Here is an 18303-nt window from a genome sequence, read left to right on the forward strand (position 1 = left end):
CTTTGTTTATGTGCTGCAAGTAAACTATTATGCATTGACAGAAGCATTCTAATTCTTATGCAGAATGACTAGACCTCCTGCAGAATGACTATATTGTGCCTCCCTTGGGCACCCCTGTCTGCACAGCACCCTCCACCCCCAACTGCCCAACAGCCTCTCTCCTGGCATTCTGCTTCTAGAAGTATGTTCTTTTGATGCAGAGATGCAGCACACACAGAATCCCAGCTGGATTACAGACTTGAACCTGAAGACCTTATGCAGAATGACTATTTATGAACCACTAAGCTTAGTATTAAAGCAGGTACTTACTCCTCAGAGAAGGCCCTGGGGGAGGTTGATACGTGCATACCCCAGTGCTCCTGCTGTTCTAGAAGTGCCTGAAATGCCTCTCTGGGAAAGGCCTTCAGATTAGGCTCATGGCCCAGGTGGGAATTCAGGCCTATTTTTCTGTTAGAACATCTCATTTCGCTCTGAAAATGTTATTATCCAGTTTATTCACCAGACATGAGTACAGACATCTCATATTTTCCAAATTAATCCCATTCTCTAATACTAATTTGCCACCAAGAGTATATTCCAAAGTGTTTCCAATAGGCTAGAAAGTCTTTCCAAAGAGGGGAGTCCTGCGCCATGTTGTGCAGTGACAGCAGGGTTGGCATAATATGTTTACCCAGATACCTACCACTTTTTAAAAATTTTCTATTGTGTTTTATTTGAAACTTTACAGAGCAAATTACTTTCTTGTTCAGCCATTTATGCACAATTGTTTTGTGACATTGGTGGCAATATTCATGATGTGTCAGTATTCTCTTCTATGCTCTAGTTCCCCGTTTCCATCCGCCATGATTCCTGTTCCATCCTGCCCTCTTTTCTGTGCTTTTGGGCAGGTTTTGCACTTTTGGTCTCATACACACGATTGAACTAAGAAACACTTTCTTCACGTGTGTTATTGTTTGTTTTATAGACCTGTCTAATCTTTGGCTGAAGGGTGAACTTCAGAAGGTACTTTCGACTTTGTTGCTTTCCATAATTCCTGAAATTCCAAGTCTACCACCTGAAGAACTTCCTTTAGTGTTTCATTTAGAACAAGTCTGGTGGCGATGAATTCTCTTAAGCGTCCTTCACCTGAGAATGTCAATATTTTTCCTTTACTCATGAAGGAAATAACAGCCTATAGAATACTGGGTTAATGTTTCTTTTCTTTCGGTGTTGAAAAAATGTTGTTTTCACAGCCTTTTGGCCTCCATGGCTTCTGATGATGAATACGGAGTCATTCCAATTGTTTTTCCTGTGTGAAATGAGTTGTTTTCTCTCTAGCTTCTTTGAAGATACTTTCTTGGTCCTTGTTATTCCACAATTGACCGTGAGGCATTTGGGCGTAAAATTATGTGAGTTTAACTTGTTGGAGTTTGCATAGCTTCTTGAATCTGTAAGTTTATGTCTTTCAACAAATTGGGAAAGTGTTGAGCCAGTATTTCTTCAGATACTTTTTTCTACACCACATATTTTCTCTACACCTTATGGAATTCCAATAAATAAATGTTAGATATTTTTGGATTATTTTGAGGCTCTGTTCATTTTTTTTTCAGATTGGATATTTTCAGTTGAACTGTTTTCATCTCATTGATCCTTTTGTCTGTCAACAGCATTCCGCTGTAGAGCTGATCAAGTGAATTATTTATCTCTATTTTTCTATTTTTCCTGTCTAAAATTTTCATTTGTGAATGGTTTCTATGTATTTTTCTGTTTTTCTAAGGTGTGCCTGTTACTTCTTTGAGCATGGTTAAAGTAGCTTTTTAAAGTTTTTGTCTATGATTCCAAGACTTACAGAAAATGTTGATGTTGTTTGTTTTAGGAATCACTTGACCCAGTTATGTTCAGGTTGCAGGTTCTTTCCCACCTTCTGTATGCTGTGGCTCAGATGTCGGTTCAGATTTTGAAGACTTTGCGGTGATATTTGGATGTAATCTATGGGAGTGTCACCCAGTCTGGGACCTTGTTGGTGTTCTAACCCATAATGCAGTTCTCAAAGGATTGATCTACTTCTTAGGGTCAGAGCAAAGCATATGCAACTATGGGGGGGGGTATGAAAAACAACTTTATGGTATCCCTCTCTTGAGCCGCCTCTTCTCTGTCTCTCTGAGGCTCTCTGATGTCTGAGCAGCTACCTTCCTGGTCCACTGGCAAGAATGTAGGGGCTTTAATCTCTTCATTCTGCTGTGCAATTAAGTGACTGGGTCTGCCTATGAGGCCAAATAACGGTAAGATGGAGAAAATGTAACAGAGATTCCTCTATATTATTTGGTCCTTATATACTTAGGTCAGAGAGAAGGCACACTGTTTCTGGTGATACTTCGAAACAGGTATGGAGAAAAAGGCATTAACAGGTCGATAGCTGCATACTAGGTGTTACGGATTAAATTCTGTCTTCCCAAAATGTATATATCAGCTTGACTAGGCTATGCTTCCCAGTATTGTGCGATTATCCACCATTTTGTCAGCTGATGTGATTTTCCAATGTATTGTAAATCCTACCTCTATGATGTTAATGATCGAGGATTTGAAGCAGTTATGTTAAGGAGGCAGGGCTCAATCTACAAGATTAAGTTGTGTTTTAAGTCCATCTCTTTTGAGATATAAAAGAGAAAAGAGCAGAGAGACAGGGGGACCTCAGTACCACCAAGAAAGAAGTGTCAGGAGCAGTGCATCCTTTGGACCTAGGATCCCTGTGCTGAGAACCTTCTTGTCCAGGGGAAGATTGGTGACAAAGACCTTCCCCTAGGAGTGACGGAGAAAAAAAGCCTTCCCCTGGAATTGGCACCCTGAATTTGGACTTACAGAGCCTCCTGGACTGTGAGGGAATAATTTTCTTTGTTAAAGTCATCCGTTTGTGGTATTTCTGTTACAGGAGCGTTAGATGTCTAAGACACTAGGTACCAGGAGATGTACATTTCCCAGTTCTTTCACTCCCAGGGACACTATGACTAAGTAGCCAATGCCATAAATCCATGCGAGCAGACTATTCTGATTACTGCTTTGACTCTACTGTCTGTTATGGTAACCACACCCATCTTGTCTTTGTTGATTGAGTGCCACCACTTGGCTGCTACCACCATGGGCTCCAGTCAACTGCATTGTAGTTAGGTGTCTTAATTCAGTTAGGGCAGTTCTCACTGTGGACTCTTACTTACATAAAATAGCAACCACAGAAGTCTTCAGTAATGCTGGGGCTTGCTTCCCAAATTTGTACCTCACCGCTATGGTAAAAAGAGAGCCCCCTGGGCACTCCGTGTGTGGGTCTGTGGGTCCAGCCTAATAAATCCATTCTAACATTCCAATTTCCCTCAGCCTTTGGTTACCTTCTCCTACATTATACAATGGCAGATCTGCCATTTCCACTTGATTTATTGTAGGCCACCACTTATTCCATGCTTCAGTAAACCAACCAAATAAACTATGAGATCCTTTTCTAACCTCTCAAGCTGAAACACTGAATGAAGAATCTATGCTTCCTGGGCCTATATCAATAAACTCAGACTAATCCACCTTTATGTTGCTTGCACCATTATCCCACACCTGGAATAGCCATTCCCACACATATTCACCAGGTTTCTGTATGTATATATTAGAAAAATCAAGCAGTTCTTTAGGAGTTTAGCATACCTTCTCCTGGGTCACACTTTATAGTTCACCTTTGGGGGCTTGTTGGGACTGAAGCCTAGGTATAGGTCTAGAAGCAAAAATGGGTGGTGGCAGTGGGATGTTCAGCCGTGTCTTATAAGGCATCTGCCTAAGGTGATGCCCCAGGCAATGCCCCAGACACCACCCCAGGAGACAACTCAAACAAGACACTTCAGGCACAGCTGGGGTAATCTCATCAGATGGAGGTGGAAGGGATAATTGTTTTACTGGGAAGGGTGCCTTAGCAGGCAAAGTTAGAGAATCTCTTCAGATGGTAGTAAAAGATCTGGTTCTGTTAGGAAGAGCGATTCAACAGAAATTGGAGGTTCATTGTCCCCCGCTTTCTGACTGTCTGCCCATATGTCCTCATCCCAAGTTTCAGGATCCCATTTCTTCCCAATCAATGCCCTCACTCTAACTTCAGACACCATTTGAGGTCGGATATTCAACCGGCGCTTTAATTCAGTCACTCTTATGATAAGAATCTGAGTTTATTTTTGGCAGCATTAGCCTTGTTACTATAAGAAATATGGTTTTCTTTCTGGGCACAGGTGGCAGCTTTCAGATCTTGTATATGGTGCTTGAGCTTTGAGTCCATTTCTTTCATTCACCAGTGTGGCTAGCAAAAGCAGGACCAACCAAGCAGCTTCCTTATTATTCTTATGCTGACAAAATTATAGAAAAGTATCAAATATATAATCAGGCAGAGCCTTGTCTCTCACAAATATTTGATCCAGTGGTAGTAGTATTTTGCGTATTTCTATTGTCACCTCCACCATGGATTAGCAATAGCCTGTTTACTCCTGGAGACAGTCATCAGTGCCTTTAAGATTAGCCAGACTTGAGAATCAATTCAGAAAACTCATCCTTAAGATTTGGTTCCTCTAGAACCAGTGTAGGTACCAAATGTCTTAGCCTGGGATCTCTAGAGGTGCAAAACTAGTGAAGAGAACATATATATATATACACACACACACACACATATATATGAGTGTGTGTGTATATATATGTGTGTGTGTGTGTGTGTGTATGGAAACCCTAGTCGCATAATGGTTAATAGCTATAGCTGCTAACCAAAAGGTTAGCAGTTCGAATCCACCAGGCGCTCCTTGGGAACTCTGTGGGGCAGTTCTACTCTGTCCTGTAAGGTCACTATGAGTTGGAACTGACTTGACGGCAATGGGTATATATATATATACATACACACACACACGCACACATACATATATATACGCATACATATGTTAGTTGTGGCTGTTAGATGCCATCGATCCTGTGTAAAACAGAATGAAACACTGCCTGATCCTGAACCATCCTCACAATCATTGCTATGTTTGAGCCCATTCTTGCAGCCATTGTGTCAGTTCATGTTGTTGAGCACCTTCCTCTTTTTTTCTGACCCTCAGCTTCTCCAAGCATGATGAGCCTCTCCTGGGACAGGTCCCTCCTGAAAATATGTCCAAGGCACGTGAGACGAAGTCTCGCCATCCTTGCTTCTAAGGTGCATTCTTGGTGTACTTCTTCCCAGATGGATTTGTTTATTCTTCTGGCAGTCCATGGTATATTCAGTATTCTTTGCCAACACCATATTTTAAATGAATCAGTTCTTTGGTTTTCCGTATTCATTGTCTAACTTGCTCAAGCATGTGAGGTGATAGAAAATATCATGGCTTTGCTCAGGCACACCTTAGTCCTCAAAGTGACATCTTTCTTTCTCAACACTTTAAGGAGGTCTTTTGCAATAGATTTGCCCAGTGAAATACATTGTTTGAATTCTTGACTGCTGCTTCTGTGGGCATTGATTATGGATTCAAGTTAAATGAAATGCTTGATGACTTCAGTGTTTTCTCTATTTATCATGGTGTTGCTTACTGGTCCAGTTGTGAGTATTTTTGTTTTCTTTATGTTGAGGTGTAATCCATACTGAAGGGTGTAGTGGTTGCTCTTCATCAGTAACTGCTTCAAGTCCTCTTTACTTTCAGCAAGCAAGGTCGTATCAGCTGCATATCATAGGTTGTTAGTGAATCTTTCTCCAAAACTAATGCCATGTTCTTCTTACAGACCAGCTTCTCAGATTATTTGCTCAGCATACAGATTGAGTAAGTATGGTGAAAGGATACCACCATGACACATAACTTTCTGATTTTAAACCACACAGTATCCCCTTGCCCTACTCAAATGACTGCCTCTTGGTCTATGTACATATTCCGCATGAATACAGTTAAGTGTTCTGGAATTCCCATTCTTTGCTAAGCTATCCATAATTTGTCATGAGCCACACAGTTGAGTGTGCTTGTATAGTAAACAAAAATAGGTAAACATCTTACTGATATTCTCTACTTTCAGCCAAGATCCATCAGACATCAGAAATGATATCCCATGTTCCATGTCTTCCTCTGAATCCAGCTTGAATTTTTGGTAGTTCCCTGTCTGTGCACTGCTGCAACTGTTTTTAAATTATATTCAGCAAAATTTTTCTTGCGTCTGATGTTAATGACATTGCTTGATAATTTCCGCATTGTGTTGGACCACCTCTCTTTGAATGGGCACACATATAGATCTCTTTCAGTCATTTGGTCAGGTAGCTGTCTTCCAAATATATTGGAATAGACAAGTGAGCGCCTTCAACACTGCATCCGTGTGTTGAAACATCTCATTTGGTACGCCATCAATTCCTGGAGCCGTGTTTTTTGCCAGTGCCTTTTTTCTTCAGTGCAGCTTGGAGTTCTTCCTTCAGTACCATCAGCTCTTGATCCTATGCTACCTTCTGATATGGTTGAACGTTGACCAGTTCTTTTTGGTGTATTGAGTCTGTGTATTCCTTCCATCTTCTTTTGATGTTTCCTGTGTTGTTCGATATTTTGCCCATAGAATCCTTCAGTATTGCACCTAGAGGCTTGAATATTTCCTTCAGTTCTTTCAGCTTGAGAAATGCCAGGTGTTTTCTTCCCTTTTGGTTTTCTAACTCCAGATCTGTTCACATTATATTATCATACTTTGTCTTCTCCAGCTTCCCTTTCAGGTATTCTATTGAGCTCTTTTACTTTATTTTTCCTTCCATTCTCTTTAGCTACTGTACATTCAAGAGCAAGATTCAGAGTCTCTTGTGACATCCTCTTTGGTGTTTGCTTTCTTTCCTGTCTTTCTAATGACTTTTTGTTTTTTTTCATATATGATGTCCTTGCTATCATCCCACAACTACTCTGGTCTTCGATCATTAGTGTGCAGTGCATCAAATCTATTCTTGAGATGCTCTCTAAATTCAGGTTTGATATACTCAAGGGCTTACTTTGACTCATGGACCTGTTTTAATTTTCTTCAGCTTCAACTTGAACGTGAATATGAGCAACTGATCATCTGTTCTGCAGTCAGCCCCTGGCCTGATTCTGACTCATGGTATTGACCTTCTCCATCATCACCTTCCACAAATTTGATTCCTGTCTATTCTGCCTGGAATGGTTCATGAGTATAGTCACCGTTTATGTTCCTGATGAAAGGTATGTGCAATGAATAAGTCATTGGTCTTGCCAAATTCTATCATGTAAGCTTCATTGTCATTTCTATCATCAATACCTTATTTTCCAACTGCTGATTTGTCTGCTTTGTTTTCAACTTCGCATTCTAAATGATTGATCAATGCATCACATTTGATCAGTTTCAAACTGCATAACTTGGTAAAAACCTTCAACTTGTTCATCTTTCACATTCATGATTTGTGTGTAAATTTGAATAATAGTCTTATTAACTGGTCTTCCTGGTAGGCCTGTGGATATTATCCTATTGCTCGTAATGTTGTACTTCAGAAAAGATCTTGAAATGTTCTTTTTATCGATGAATATGATGCCATTCTCTTCAGTATCTCAATCCTGGCATAGTAGGACATATCATTGTCTAGTTTAAAATGTCCAAAACCAAGCTATTTCAGCTAACTAATGCCTTGGATTACTGACCTTTATGCATTCCATTTGATTTTTGATGACTTCCAATTTCCCTAGATTCATACTTCCTTCATTCCACATTCTGATTATTAAAGGATATTTGCATCAGTTTCTTCTCATTATGAGTTATGCCCCATCAGGAAATGTCATTAAAGTGGGATCTACTTTGAGGAGGTAGCTCTTCCCCACTCGTATTTTGAGTGCCTTCCAACCTAAGGGGTTATCCTCTGTCATTCAATCAGACAGTGTTCCAGTACTATTTGGAAGATTTCACTGGCCAGTTTTTTTTAGAAATAGATCACTAGGTCCTTTTTCCTAGTCTGTCTAAATCCAGAGCTCCACTCAAAGCTGTCTACCATGTGTGAACCTGGTGGTATTTGAAATACCGGTGGCATAGCTTCTAACATCACAGCAACATGCAAGCCACCACACTACAACAAACTGACAGAAGAGTGGTGGGAGTTAAAAATGAGAAGAACCAAAAAGAGTGCTTCTTCCATGTCTGCTGATTTAGAGGAACCATGAAAAATTGTCAAGTGAAGAGTGATTCAGAGAAAAACATGGGTAGAGTGTGACCTAATTTCCATAAAAACAAACAAATGAATGTACTTACGTGTGTCCCGGCAAAAAGCAGTGTGTAAAAGGGTACATATGTATCTTTGGACACTGGACACTTTGGGGAGCAGGTACAATATACTTATGAGGGGGTGGCTCTTATTATAACTTCTATATACAAGTCTCTATTGTTAAATATGTTATAAGAATGTAAAACCTTTTAAAGTTAATAACATCATACGTGTATGTGTGTGTATTTGAAACTTTTTTTCTGTTTTGACTATTTTATATATGTGTTTTTTAGTTATCTAGTGTGGCTATAGCAGAGATACCACAAGTGGATGGCTTTAACAAACAGAAGCTTATTCTCTCACAGTTTAAGAAGCAACAAGTTTGAAGTCAGGGCACCAGCTCTAGGAGAAAGCTTTCTCTCTTTGTGGCTCTGGGGGAAAGTCCTTGTCATCTATCTTCCCCTGGCCTAGGAAGTTCTCAGCCTGTGGACACTGGGTCAAAAAGACCTGCTCCACTCCAGGCACTTCTTCCTTGGTGGTATGAGGTCCCTCTCATTTCTGCTCACTCTTCTCTTTTTATGTCAAAAGAGACTGACTCAAGACTCACCCTAATCCTGTAGATTGTGTCCTCCCTCATTAACCTAACTGCCTCTAATCCTGCCTCATTAACATCACAGAGGTTAGAATTTACAACACATAAGTAATCACATCAGATCACAAAATGCAGGACAACCACACAATACTGGGAATCAGGGTCTGGCCAGGTTGACACACATTTTGGGGGACACTATTCAATCCATAACAATAGAGAAAACACTGTCTTCAATGCCAGATTCAGAGACTTTTATCCATCTGTGAAGGGCAAACACAGAAACTGAACAAAATTCAGACCAGCGAATTATTGCTTGCTCTTGTAACTAATGACTTCTTCTGGTCTCTATGCCTGGAAATGGCCAAAAAGAATTCTGTGAGGATTAATTCAGTTATTGCTCAAACATCTACTGCATTTACATGTCTACAGATAAGGAAGAATGCTGGACACCATGTGTGATTCATTAAGTAACACGGGGACCATTAGACTATTGTTCTCCTTCTCTGATATGCCACTATCACCTTCTCCCCTTGTTGCTCTCCTGAAAAACCCACACTTGTATATTCTAGGCTTTTTTTCAGGATTGAATTTGCAGGAAGTTAAAGATACATCTTTGAAAGATAAAGAAGACTTTGGCCACATTGTCTTTAGACAGTTGAACTTCCCAGCCAACCTCTGTGCAGGATGGGAATTCACAATCCCTCCTACTCAGTACCTCTGAGCAGGACGGGATTTCTGTTTCATTATCAGGAGACTGTGGAATTCACCCCTCTTCAGAAAACTTACTTTCCTTTGCCTCAAACTGTCCCTCTCAGGATCTGTCACGGTCACTCTGAGAAATTCACATGGGCAGCCTGTATGGAAGTGCCCATCCTAGAGGCCCTGCCCTCCCTTCCTTGCTCCATAGGGCTACCTCTGACACTTGGGGTCGCATCTCCCAGGGAGTACACACCTCTGGCACTTCCAGGGATTCCCAGGCCCTGGGATACTGTGGATGGGACTTGGAACTCAATCTGTTTCTTCCCATCCTCACCTTTGGTTATCTGTGTTCTGTCTTCACCAGATTTAGGAGGCCTTGTCTTCTCTTTGCTCGTTTCATCTCAGTCAGGCTTTTCTATTCCAACTCTCTGATCTCAGGACAGATCAGGTTAGACCACAGAAAAGACAAAGACCAAGCAAACATCACTGATCTGTGCAGAAGCTGCTGGGAAGGGATTCGATTCTCATTGGTTTAGGGTTTTATGCCCACTGCTCACCGGCAGGCAGATTCCCCCCAGAGTCTGGCTTCTGTCTGGTACCTTGTACTACAAAGAACTCAGTGACCAGCCCACCTTCACAATCACACCTCCCTTAGAGCTATCTTTGCAGAGGCTCTTTCTCAGACTTCCATGTCCCACTGAAATCCCTTTTCTCTTTCCTTACCAACATTATGCTCATTCTCAGGGCCCTGAGACCTCATCTGCAGATGAGTCTTGTCCTCTTCTCTCCTTGGCAGGGGGAGCTTTTGAGTGGATCTCATGTCTTCGGACAGCTATCCTGGGCCTACTTCCACCATGGTGCTCTAGGGCTGGATCTCTCCACGTAATAGAGGGGGCGTGGAAGGGGCACAAGGCTAAAAGGATGGATCTTCCAGGTGAAGTGGGTTTAAGAAGCCTGAATGAAGTTCTTCCCTGAAGGGTGCATATTTTCAGTCCAGACATCCCGCTTCTCTCAGTCTAAGAGGCCTAGCACGTCTTCAGATGCTTCTCCTTTGACCTTCAGGCCATGCCTGCACCCTCTGCAGCCAGGTCTCCCACATGTGTAGCAGCACCAGTAGGTGTGGCAGTCTCTTCAGCCCTTGTCTCCTCCTCCAGATGCTCCTGGAGATGCCTGGCTCTTCTTGCCAGGACACCAGGATGCTGACCAGGGACTCAGTGTTGGTTAAAGGATGTCGACCAGTGAGTACGTGTCCTCATTTCCTTTGAAGGGTTAGGCTCCTTGCCTGGGCAGAAGACAGCCAAGGTCAGCCGGTGACAGACGGTGACTCCCACACTCACATATCCCCTGGTGGCAGAATGATAGTGATGGGTGGAGAAACATGGCTCCTGAGCACACGTTGAATGGGGCACCGGCCAAAGGCCACGGCTAGGAGTGGACGTCGTGGAGCTGAATGGCGAGCCAGTGAAGGGCCGAAGGATTTCTCCTGTATGTGGCAAACAGGTCATCCGTGTCCCCACGTCCATAAACCATCGGACTGCCGGGGCCCAGGCTGCCAGGATTGCGGCCTTGCCTTCGGAGCCCGGCCACATACGCAGCCTCGCACCGGAGGCGGGGACACGTAGACAGCAAAAATTTGGAAAATGGCAGTGTCTCCTCGATTTCCCCGGCATCGGCCTTTTTGAGCGGCATGCTTTGTTCCCTAGTAGGATAAGGCACTGACAGAGAAAGGCAGGATTATGTGTGCAGGAAAGGTGTGTGCTGAGAGGGTGATGACGTTGAGACCAGGTTGGGATCTTTAGTCCCAGGAAAGGCCCCTGGCAGGTGTGGGTCAATGTTCTCTGCCCATCCGAGTTGGCGGGGGGAGGTTTTCACCAAACAAAGCAGCAGCGGGATTATTCGTCGCCGGAGAGGTTGCATCTGCCCACAAGCTCCACCTGGCCAGGGACCACCCCTACCTATTGCCCATGTCAATCAACAGAAGCTAAGACCTTCCAGAGAGACTACCTGCTATTGTCTACCCACGGGGAAGCGGTCCAGCCAGAAGCCTCCCCCGTTTCATCTCCAGGCTCTCTGTCAGGCCCCTCATACTTGTGATGTGTCTCAGGGGTAGAAGGAAGAGATTTCTCTGAATGAAAACATCCAGAGAGGGGCCATAGATGCTGAGGAACGGCACCTTGCCTACTGACATCCTAGCGTAAGTGGTAAAGAGGTACCTGCCTGCTGTCCCAGTGTGTCGAACGTGTCCACATCAGGGATTGGCTATTGTCAAGTTATTCCCTGGTGCCCTCGATTTTGTGGCCAAAGACACAAGGGCCTGTTGTGTGTCCATGGGTACAATGGAGGGCTCTGCAGAACTGGCCGGTTAGGCTGGACTTCTATTGGCTCAGTGTTTGTGACCCGTCCCCGTCAGAAGTACCGACCAGCCTTCCGGTGGCTGTCTCCGTGGTGATTGGGAAAGAAGCCTTAGGCCCCGCGCTCAGCCTTCACCTGGCCTACGTGGCCTCTTTACCCTCATCTAGACCGCTGTGTGGATGAAAGAAAGGATGTCGGCCAGTGAGCACGTGTCCTCATTTCCTTTGAAGGGTTAGGCTCCTTGCCTGGGCAGAAGACAGCCAAGGTCAGCCTGAGCCTAGACACCTAGTGACCTGTGACCCTGCAGCTAGTGATAGGTGTTGATTTCCACGCTCAGGTATCCGCAGGTGGCGGATTGAGAGTGGTCAGAGGAGGAGTGTAACTAGAGATCACACACTCAAGAGGGCACGGGTCAAAGGTGTCGGAAAATAGCTGAGGTCGTGGAGCCCTAGCGGAGCCAGTCTAGGGCACAGACCTCCCTCCTGTACTTGGCAAATAGGTGGCACCATCCACAGAGTATGCCGCCATCCGAAGACTCTGGACTGCTGGGGCCCTGGATGTCCGGATTTCGGCCTTGTCTTTGGAGAAGTGACGCACATGCAGTGTGCCACCGGCGGCTGTGGCCCAGCAGAAGCAAAATCTTGAAAATGCGGGCTTTTTTGACTTTGCCTGTGTTCTCCTTTGGCTGAGTGCCATCCGGTGTTTCCTAGCAGGAGACGGATTCGTGGAGAGAGGCGGATTCCATGTGTGCTGGCAAAGTGTGTGCTGAGATGATGAGTCGCTGGAGACCAGGGTGGACTCTTCAGACCCAGGATAGGCCTCTGGCAGGTATGTGTCAGTGTTTTCTGCCCATGGCACTCAGCCGGGTATTTGAATCCAATGTTATCAGCGGAATTAGTAGTCTCCGGAGAGGCTGCCACATGTCAACAAGATTCACCCAGCCAGGGTTCACCCGTGATGTAGCTCCCCAATCAATCACTACTCCCTAGTCCTTCCAGATAGACTACCAGATCTTCTCTGCCCTTGGGCAACCAGTACAGCCAGAGGCCTTCTCCCTTTGCTCTTTCGTCTCTAGGCACTCTGTCAGGCACTCCAAGCTGGGAAGTGACTGGGGGGGGGAGAAGAAAGAGGTTTCCGAGAAGGAACACATACAGAGAGAGAGGCAAGAGATGCTGAGTGGGGATGTCTTGTGTACTGATATCCTGAGGAAAGTGGGAAAATTGGACCCTGGCCTGCTGTGCCAATGCCCTGAAGCAGTCCGCACCAGGGCTCCCTTGTGCCTGCGTAGCCTTTCCCAGGGTGTGTTCAAATCCTGTGGCCACTAGGTGTCCTGGGTCACAATGGAGGGCCCTGTGTCATCGGCCTGGTGGGCTGGATCTCTGCCATTGGCTGAGTCTTGTCGCCAGGCCCATCATAAGCTGCGCCCACTCTGCCGGTGGGGAGTCTGTCTCCATGGTGATGGCAAAGAAGCCTTAGTCCCGCCCACCTGGCCTAGACTTCACCTACCCGGCCTGCTGACCCTCACTCAGACCTCTGTGTTGATCAAAATGAATGTCCGCCAGTGCGCAGGTGTCAGCGTCTGGGATAAAGGATTCGGGACCTTTTCTGAGGCAGAAGGCCGCCTAGGTCTGCAGGTACCGGGAAGTCTAGTGAGTTGTGACGCTGCTGCCAGTGACAGACGGTGACTCCCACACTCACATATCCCCTGGTGGCAGAATGATAGTGATGGGTGGAGAAACATGGCTCCTGAGCACACGTTGAATGGGACACCGGCCAAAGGCCAGGGCCAGGAGTAGACTTCGTGGAGCTGAATGGCGAGCCAGTGAAGGGCCCAAGGATTTCTCCTGTATGTGGCAAACAGGTCATCCGTGTCCCCACGTCCATAAACCATCGGACTGCCGGGGCCCAGGCTGCCAGGATTGCGGCCTTGCCTTCGGAGCCCGGCCACATACGCAGCCTCGCACCGGAGGCGGGGACACGTAGACAGCAAAAATTTGGAAAATGGCAGTGTCTCCTCGATTTCCCCGGCATCGGCCTTTTTGAGCGGCATGCTTTGTTTCCTAGTAGGATAAGGCACTGACAGAGAAAGGCAGGATTATGTGTGCAGGAAAGGTGTGTGCTGAGAGGGTGATGACGCTGAGACCAGGTTGGGATCTTTAGTCCCAGGAAAGGCCCCTGGCAGGTGTGGGTCAATGTTCTCTGCCCATCCGAGTTGGCGGGGGGAGGTTTTCACCAAACAAAGCAGCAGCGGGATTATTCGTCGCCGGAGAGGTTGCATCTGCCCACAAGCTCCACCTGGCCAGGGACCACCCCTACTGTATTGCCCATGTCAATCAACAGAAGCTAAGACCTTCCTGAGAGACTACCTGCTATTGTCTACCCACGGGGAAGCGGTCCAGCCAGAAGCCTCCCCCGTTTCATCTCCAGGCTCTCTGTCAGGCCCCTCATAATTGTGATGTGTCTCAGTGGTAGAAGGAAGAGATTTCTCTGAATGAAAACATCCAGAGAGGGGCCATAGATGCTGAGGAACGGCACCTTGCCTACTGACATCCTAGCGTAAGTGGTAAAGAGGTACCTGCCTGCTGTCCCAGTGTGTCGAACGTGTCCACATCAGGGATTGGCTATTGTCAAGTTATTCCCTGGTGCCCTCGATTTTGTGGCCAAAGACACAAGGGCCTGTTGTGTGTCCATGGGTACAATGGAGGGCTCTGCAGAACTGGCCGGTTAGGCTGGACTTCTATTGGCTCAGTGTTTGTGACCCGTCCCCGTCAGAAGTACCGACCAGCCTTCCGGTGGCTGTCTCCATGGTGATTGGGAAAGAAGCCTTAGGCCCCGCACTCAGCCTTCACCTGGCCTACCTGGCCTCTTTACCCTCATCTAGACCGCTGTGTGGATGAAAGAAAGGATGTCGGCCAGTGAGAACGTGTCCTCATTTCCTTTGAAGGATTAGGCTCCTTGCCTGGGCAGAAGACAGCCAAGGTCAGCCTGAGCCTAGACACCTAGTGACCTGTGACCCTGCAGCTAGTGATAGGTGTTGATTTCCACGCTCAGGTATCCGCAGGTGGCGGATTGAGAGTGGTCAGAGGAGGAGTGTAACTAGAGATCACACACTCAAGAGGGCACGGGTCAAAGGTGTCGGAAAATAGCTGAGGTCGTGGAGCCCTAGCGGAGCCAGTCTAGGGCACAGACCTCCCTCCTGTACTTGGCAAATAGGTGGCACCGTCCGCAGAGTATGCCGCCATACGAAGACTCTGGACTGTTGGGGCCCTGGATGTCCGGATTTCGGCCTTGTCTTTGGAGAAGTGACGCACATGCAGTGTGCCACCGGCGGCTGTGGCCCAGCAGAAGCAAAATTTTGAAAATGCGGGCTTTTTTGACTTTGCCTGTGTTCTCCTTTGGCTGAGTGCCATCCGGTGTTTGCTAGCAGGAGAAGGATTCGTGGAGAGAGGCGGATTCCATGTGTGCTGGCAAAGTGTGTGCTGAGATGATGAGTCGCTGGAGACCAGGGTGGACTCTTCAGACCCAGGATAGGCCTCTGGCAGGTATGTGTCAATGTTTTCTGCCCATGGCACTCAGCCGGGTATTTGAATCCAATGTTATCAGCGGAATTAGTAGTCTCCGGAGAGGCTGCCACATGTCAACAAGATTCACCCAGCCAAGGTTCACCCGTGATGTAGCTCCCCAATCAATCACTACTCCCTAGTCCTTCCAGATAGACTACCAGATCTTCTGTGCCCATGGGCAACCAGTACAGCCAGAGGCCTTCCCCCTTTGCTCTTTCGTCTCTAGACACTCTGTCAGGCACTCCAAGCTGCGAAGTGACTCAGGGGGAGAAGGAAGAGATTTCCGAGAAGGAACACATACAGAGAGAGAGGCAAGAGATGCTGAGTGGGGATGTCTTGCGTACTGATATCCTGAGGAAAGTGGGAAAATTGGACCCTGGCCTGCTGTGCCAATGCCCTGAAGCAGTCCGCACCAGGGGCTCCCTTGTGCCTGCGTAGCCTTTCCCAGGGTGTGCTCAAATCCTGTGGCCACTAGGTGTCTTGGGTCACAATGGAGGGCCCTGTGTCATCTGCCTGGCGGGCTGGATCTCTGCCATTGGCTGAGTCTTGTCGCCAGGCCCATCATAAGATGCGCCCACTCTGCCGGTGGGGAGACTGTCTCCATGGTGATGGCAAAGAAGCCTTAGTCCCGCCCACCTGGCCTTGACTTCACCTACCCGGCCTGCTGACCCTCACTCAGACCTCTGTGTTGATCAAAATGAATGTCCGCCGGTGCGCAGGTGTCAGCGTCTGGGATAAAGGATTCGGGACCTTTTCTGAGGCAGAAGGCCGCCTAGGTCTGCAGGTACCGGGAAGTCTAGTGAGTTGTGACGCTGCTGCCAGTGACAGACGGTGACTCCCACACTCACATATCCCCTGGTGGCAGAATGATAGTGATGGGTGGAGAAACATGGCTCCTGAGCACACGTTGAATGGGGCACCGGCCAAAGGCCAGGGCCAGGAGTGGACGTCGTGCAGCTGAATGGCGAGCCAGTGAAGGGCCGAAGGATTTCTCCTGTATGTGGCAAACAGGTCATCCGTGTCTCCATGTCCATAAACCATTGGACTGCCGGGGCCCAGGCTGCCAGGATTTCGGCCTTGCCTTCGGAGCCCGGCCACATACGCAGCCTTGCACCGGAGGCGGGGACACGTAGACAGCAAAAATTTGGAAAATGGCAGTGTCTCCTCGATTTCCCCGGCATCGGCCTTTTTGAGCGGCATGCTTTGTTTCCTAGTAGGATAAGGCACTGACGGAGAAAGGCAGGATTATGTGTGCAGGAAAGGTGTGTGCTGAGAGGGTGATGATGTTGAGACCAGGTTGGGATCTTTAGTCCCAGGAAAGGCCCCTGGCAGGTGTGGGTCAATGTTCTCTGCCCATCCGAGTTGGCGGGGGGAGGTTTTCACCAAACAAAGCAGCAGCGGGATTATTCGTCACCGGAGAGGTTGCATCTGCTCACAAGCTCCACCTGGCCAGGGACCACCCCTACTGTATTGCCCATGTCAATCAACAGAAGCTAAGACCTTCCTGAGAGACTACCTGCTATTGTCTACCCACGGGGAAGCGGTCCAGCCAGAAGCCTCCCCCGTTTCATCTCCAGGCTCTCTGTCAGGCCCCTCATACTTGTGATGTGTCTCAGGGGTAGAAGGAAGAGATTTCTCTGAATGAAAACATCCAGAGAGGGGCCATAGATGCTGAGGAACGGCACCTTGCCTACTGACATCCTAGCGTAAGTGGTAAAGAGGTACCTGCCTGCTGTCCCAGTGTGTCGAACGTGTCCACATCAGGGATTGGCTATTGTCAAGTTATTCCCTGGTGCCCTCGATTTTGTGGCCAAAGACACAAGGGCCTGTTGTGTGTCCATGGGTACAACGGAGGGCTCTGCAGAACTGGCCGGTTAGGCTGGACTTCTCCTATTGGCTCAGTGTTTGTGACCCGTCCCCGTCAGAAGTTCCGACCAGCCTTCCGGTGGCTGTCTCCATGGTGATTGGGAAAGAAGCCTTAGGCCCCGCACTCAGCCTTCACCTGGCCTACCTGGCCTCTTTACCCTCATCTAGACCGCTGTGTGGATGAAAGAAAGGATGTCGGCCAGTGAGCACGTGTCCTCATTTCCTTTGAAGGATTAGGCTCCTTGCTTCGACAGAAGACAGCCAAGGTCAGCCTGAGCCTAGACACCTAGTGACCTGTGACACTGCAGCTAGTGATAGATGTAGATTTCCACGCTCAGGTATCCGCAGGTGGCGGATTGAGAGTGGTCGGAGGAGAAGCGTAACTAGAGATCACACACTCACGAGGGTACGGGTCAAAGGTGTCGGAAAATAGCTGAGGTCGTGGAGCCCTAGCGGAGCCAGTCTAGGGCACAGACCTCCCTCCTGTACTTGGCAAATAGGTGGCACCATCCGCAGAGTATGCCGCCATCCGAAGACTCTGGACTGCTGGGGCCCTGGATGTCCGGATTTCGGCCTTGTCTTTGGAGAAGTGACGCACACGCAGTGTGCCACCGGCGGCTGTGGCCCAGCAGAAGCAAGATCTTGAAAATGCGGGCTTCATTTGACTTTGCCTGTGCTCTCCTTTGGCTGAGTGCCATCCTGTGTTTCCTAGCAGGAGAAGGATTCATGGAGAGAGGCGGATTCCGTGTGTGCAGGCAAAGTGTGTGCTGAGATGATGAGTCGCTGGAGACCAGGGTGGATTCTTCAGACCCAGGATAGGCCTCTGGCAGGTATGTGTCAATGTTTTCTGCACATGACACTCACCCGGTATTTGCATACAATGTTATCAGCGGAATTAGTAGTCTCCGGAGAGGCTCCCACATGTCAACAAGCTTCACCCGGCCAGGGTCCACCCGTGATGTAGCTCCACAATCAATGACTACTCTCTAGACCTTCCATATAGACTACCAGATCTTCTCTGCTCATGGGCAACCAGTACAGCCAGA

The 18303-nt window shown here is 47.3% G+C and overlaps 1 long non-coding RNA gene across 8 annotated transcripts in view; it reads left to right on the forward strand.

Moving 5' to 3' along the window:
* LOC135229182 (uncharacterized) overlaps positions 1 to 12687 on the forward strand; it is a 508721-nt gene extending 496034 nt beyond the window's left edge. For 6 of the 8 annotated variants that reach the window (XR_010319954.1, XR_010319958.1, XR_010319952.1 and 3 more), the window contains one exon: positions 7004 to 8740. This is a non-coding gene — a long non-coding RNA (uncharacterized LOC135229182). Of the gene's footprint in view, positions 1 to 200; positions 6284 to 7003; positions 8741 to 12538 lie in introns of those variants that run through there. The other 2 variants (XR_010319951.1, XR_010319956.1) reach the window with 2 other exon arrangements.
* Positions 12688 to 18303: the final 5616 nt, after the last annotated feature.

The sequence above is a fragment of the Loxodonta africana genome, unplaced genomic scaffold, assembly GCF_030014295.1.
Source record: "Loxodonta africana isolate mLoxAfr1 unplaced genomic scaffold, mLoxAfr1.hap2 scaffold_122, whole genome shotgun sequence".
Classification (NCBI taxonomy): Eukaryota; Metazoa; Chordata; class Mammalia; order Proboscidea; family Elephantidae; genus Loxodonta; species Loxodonta africana.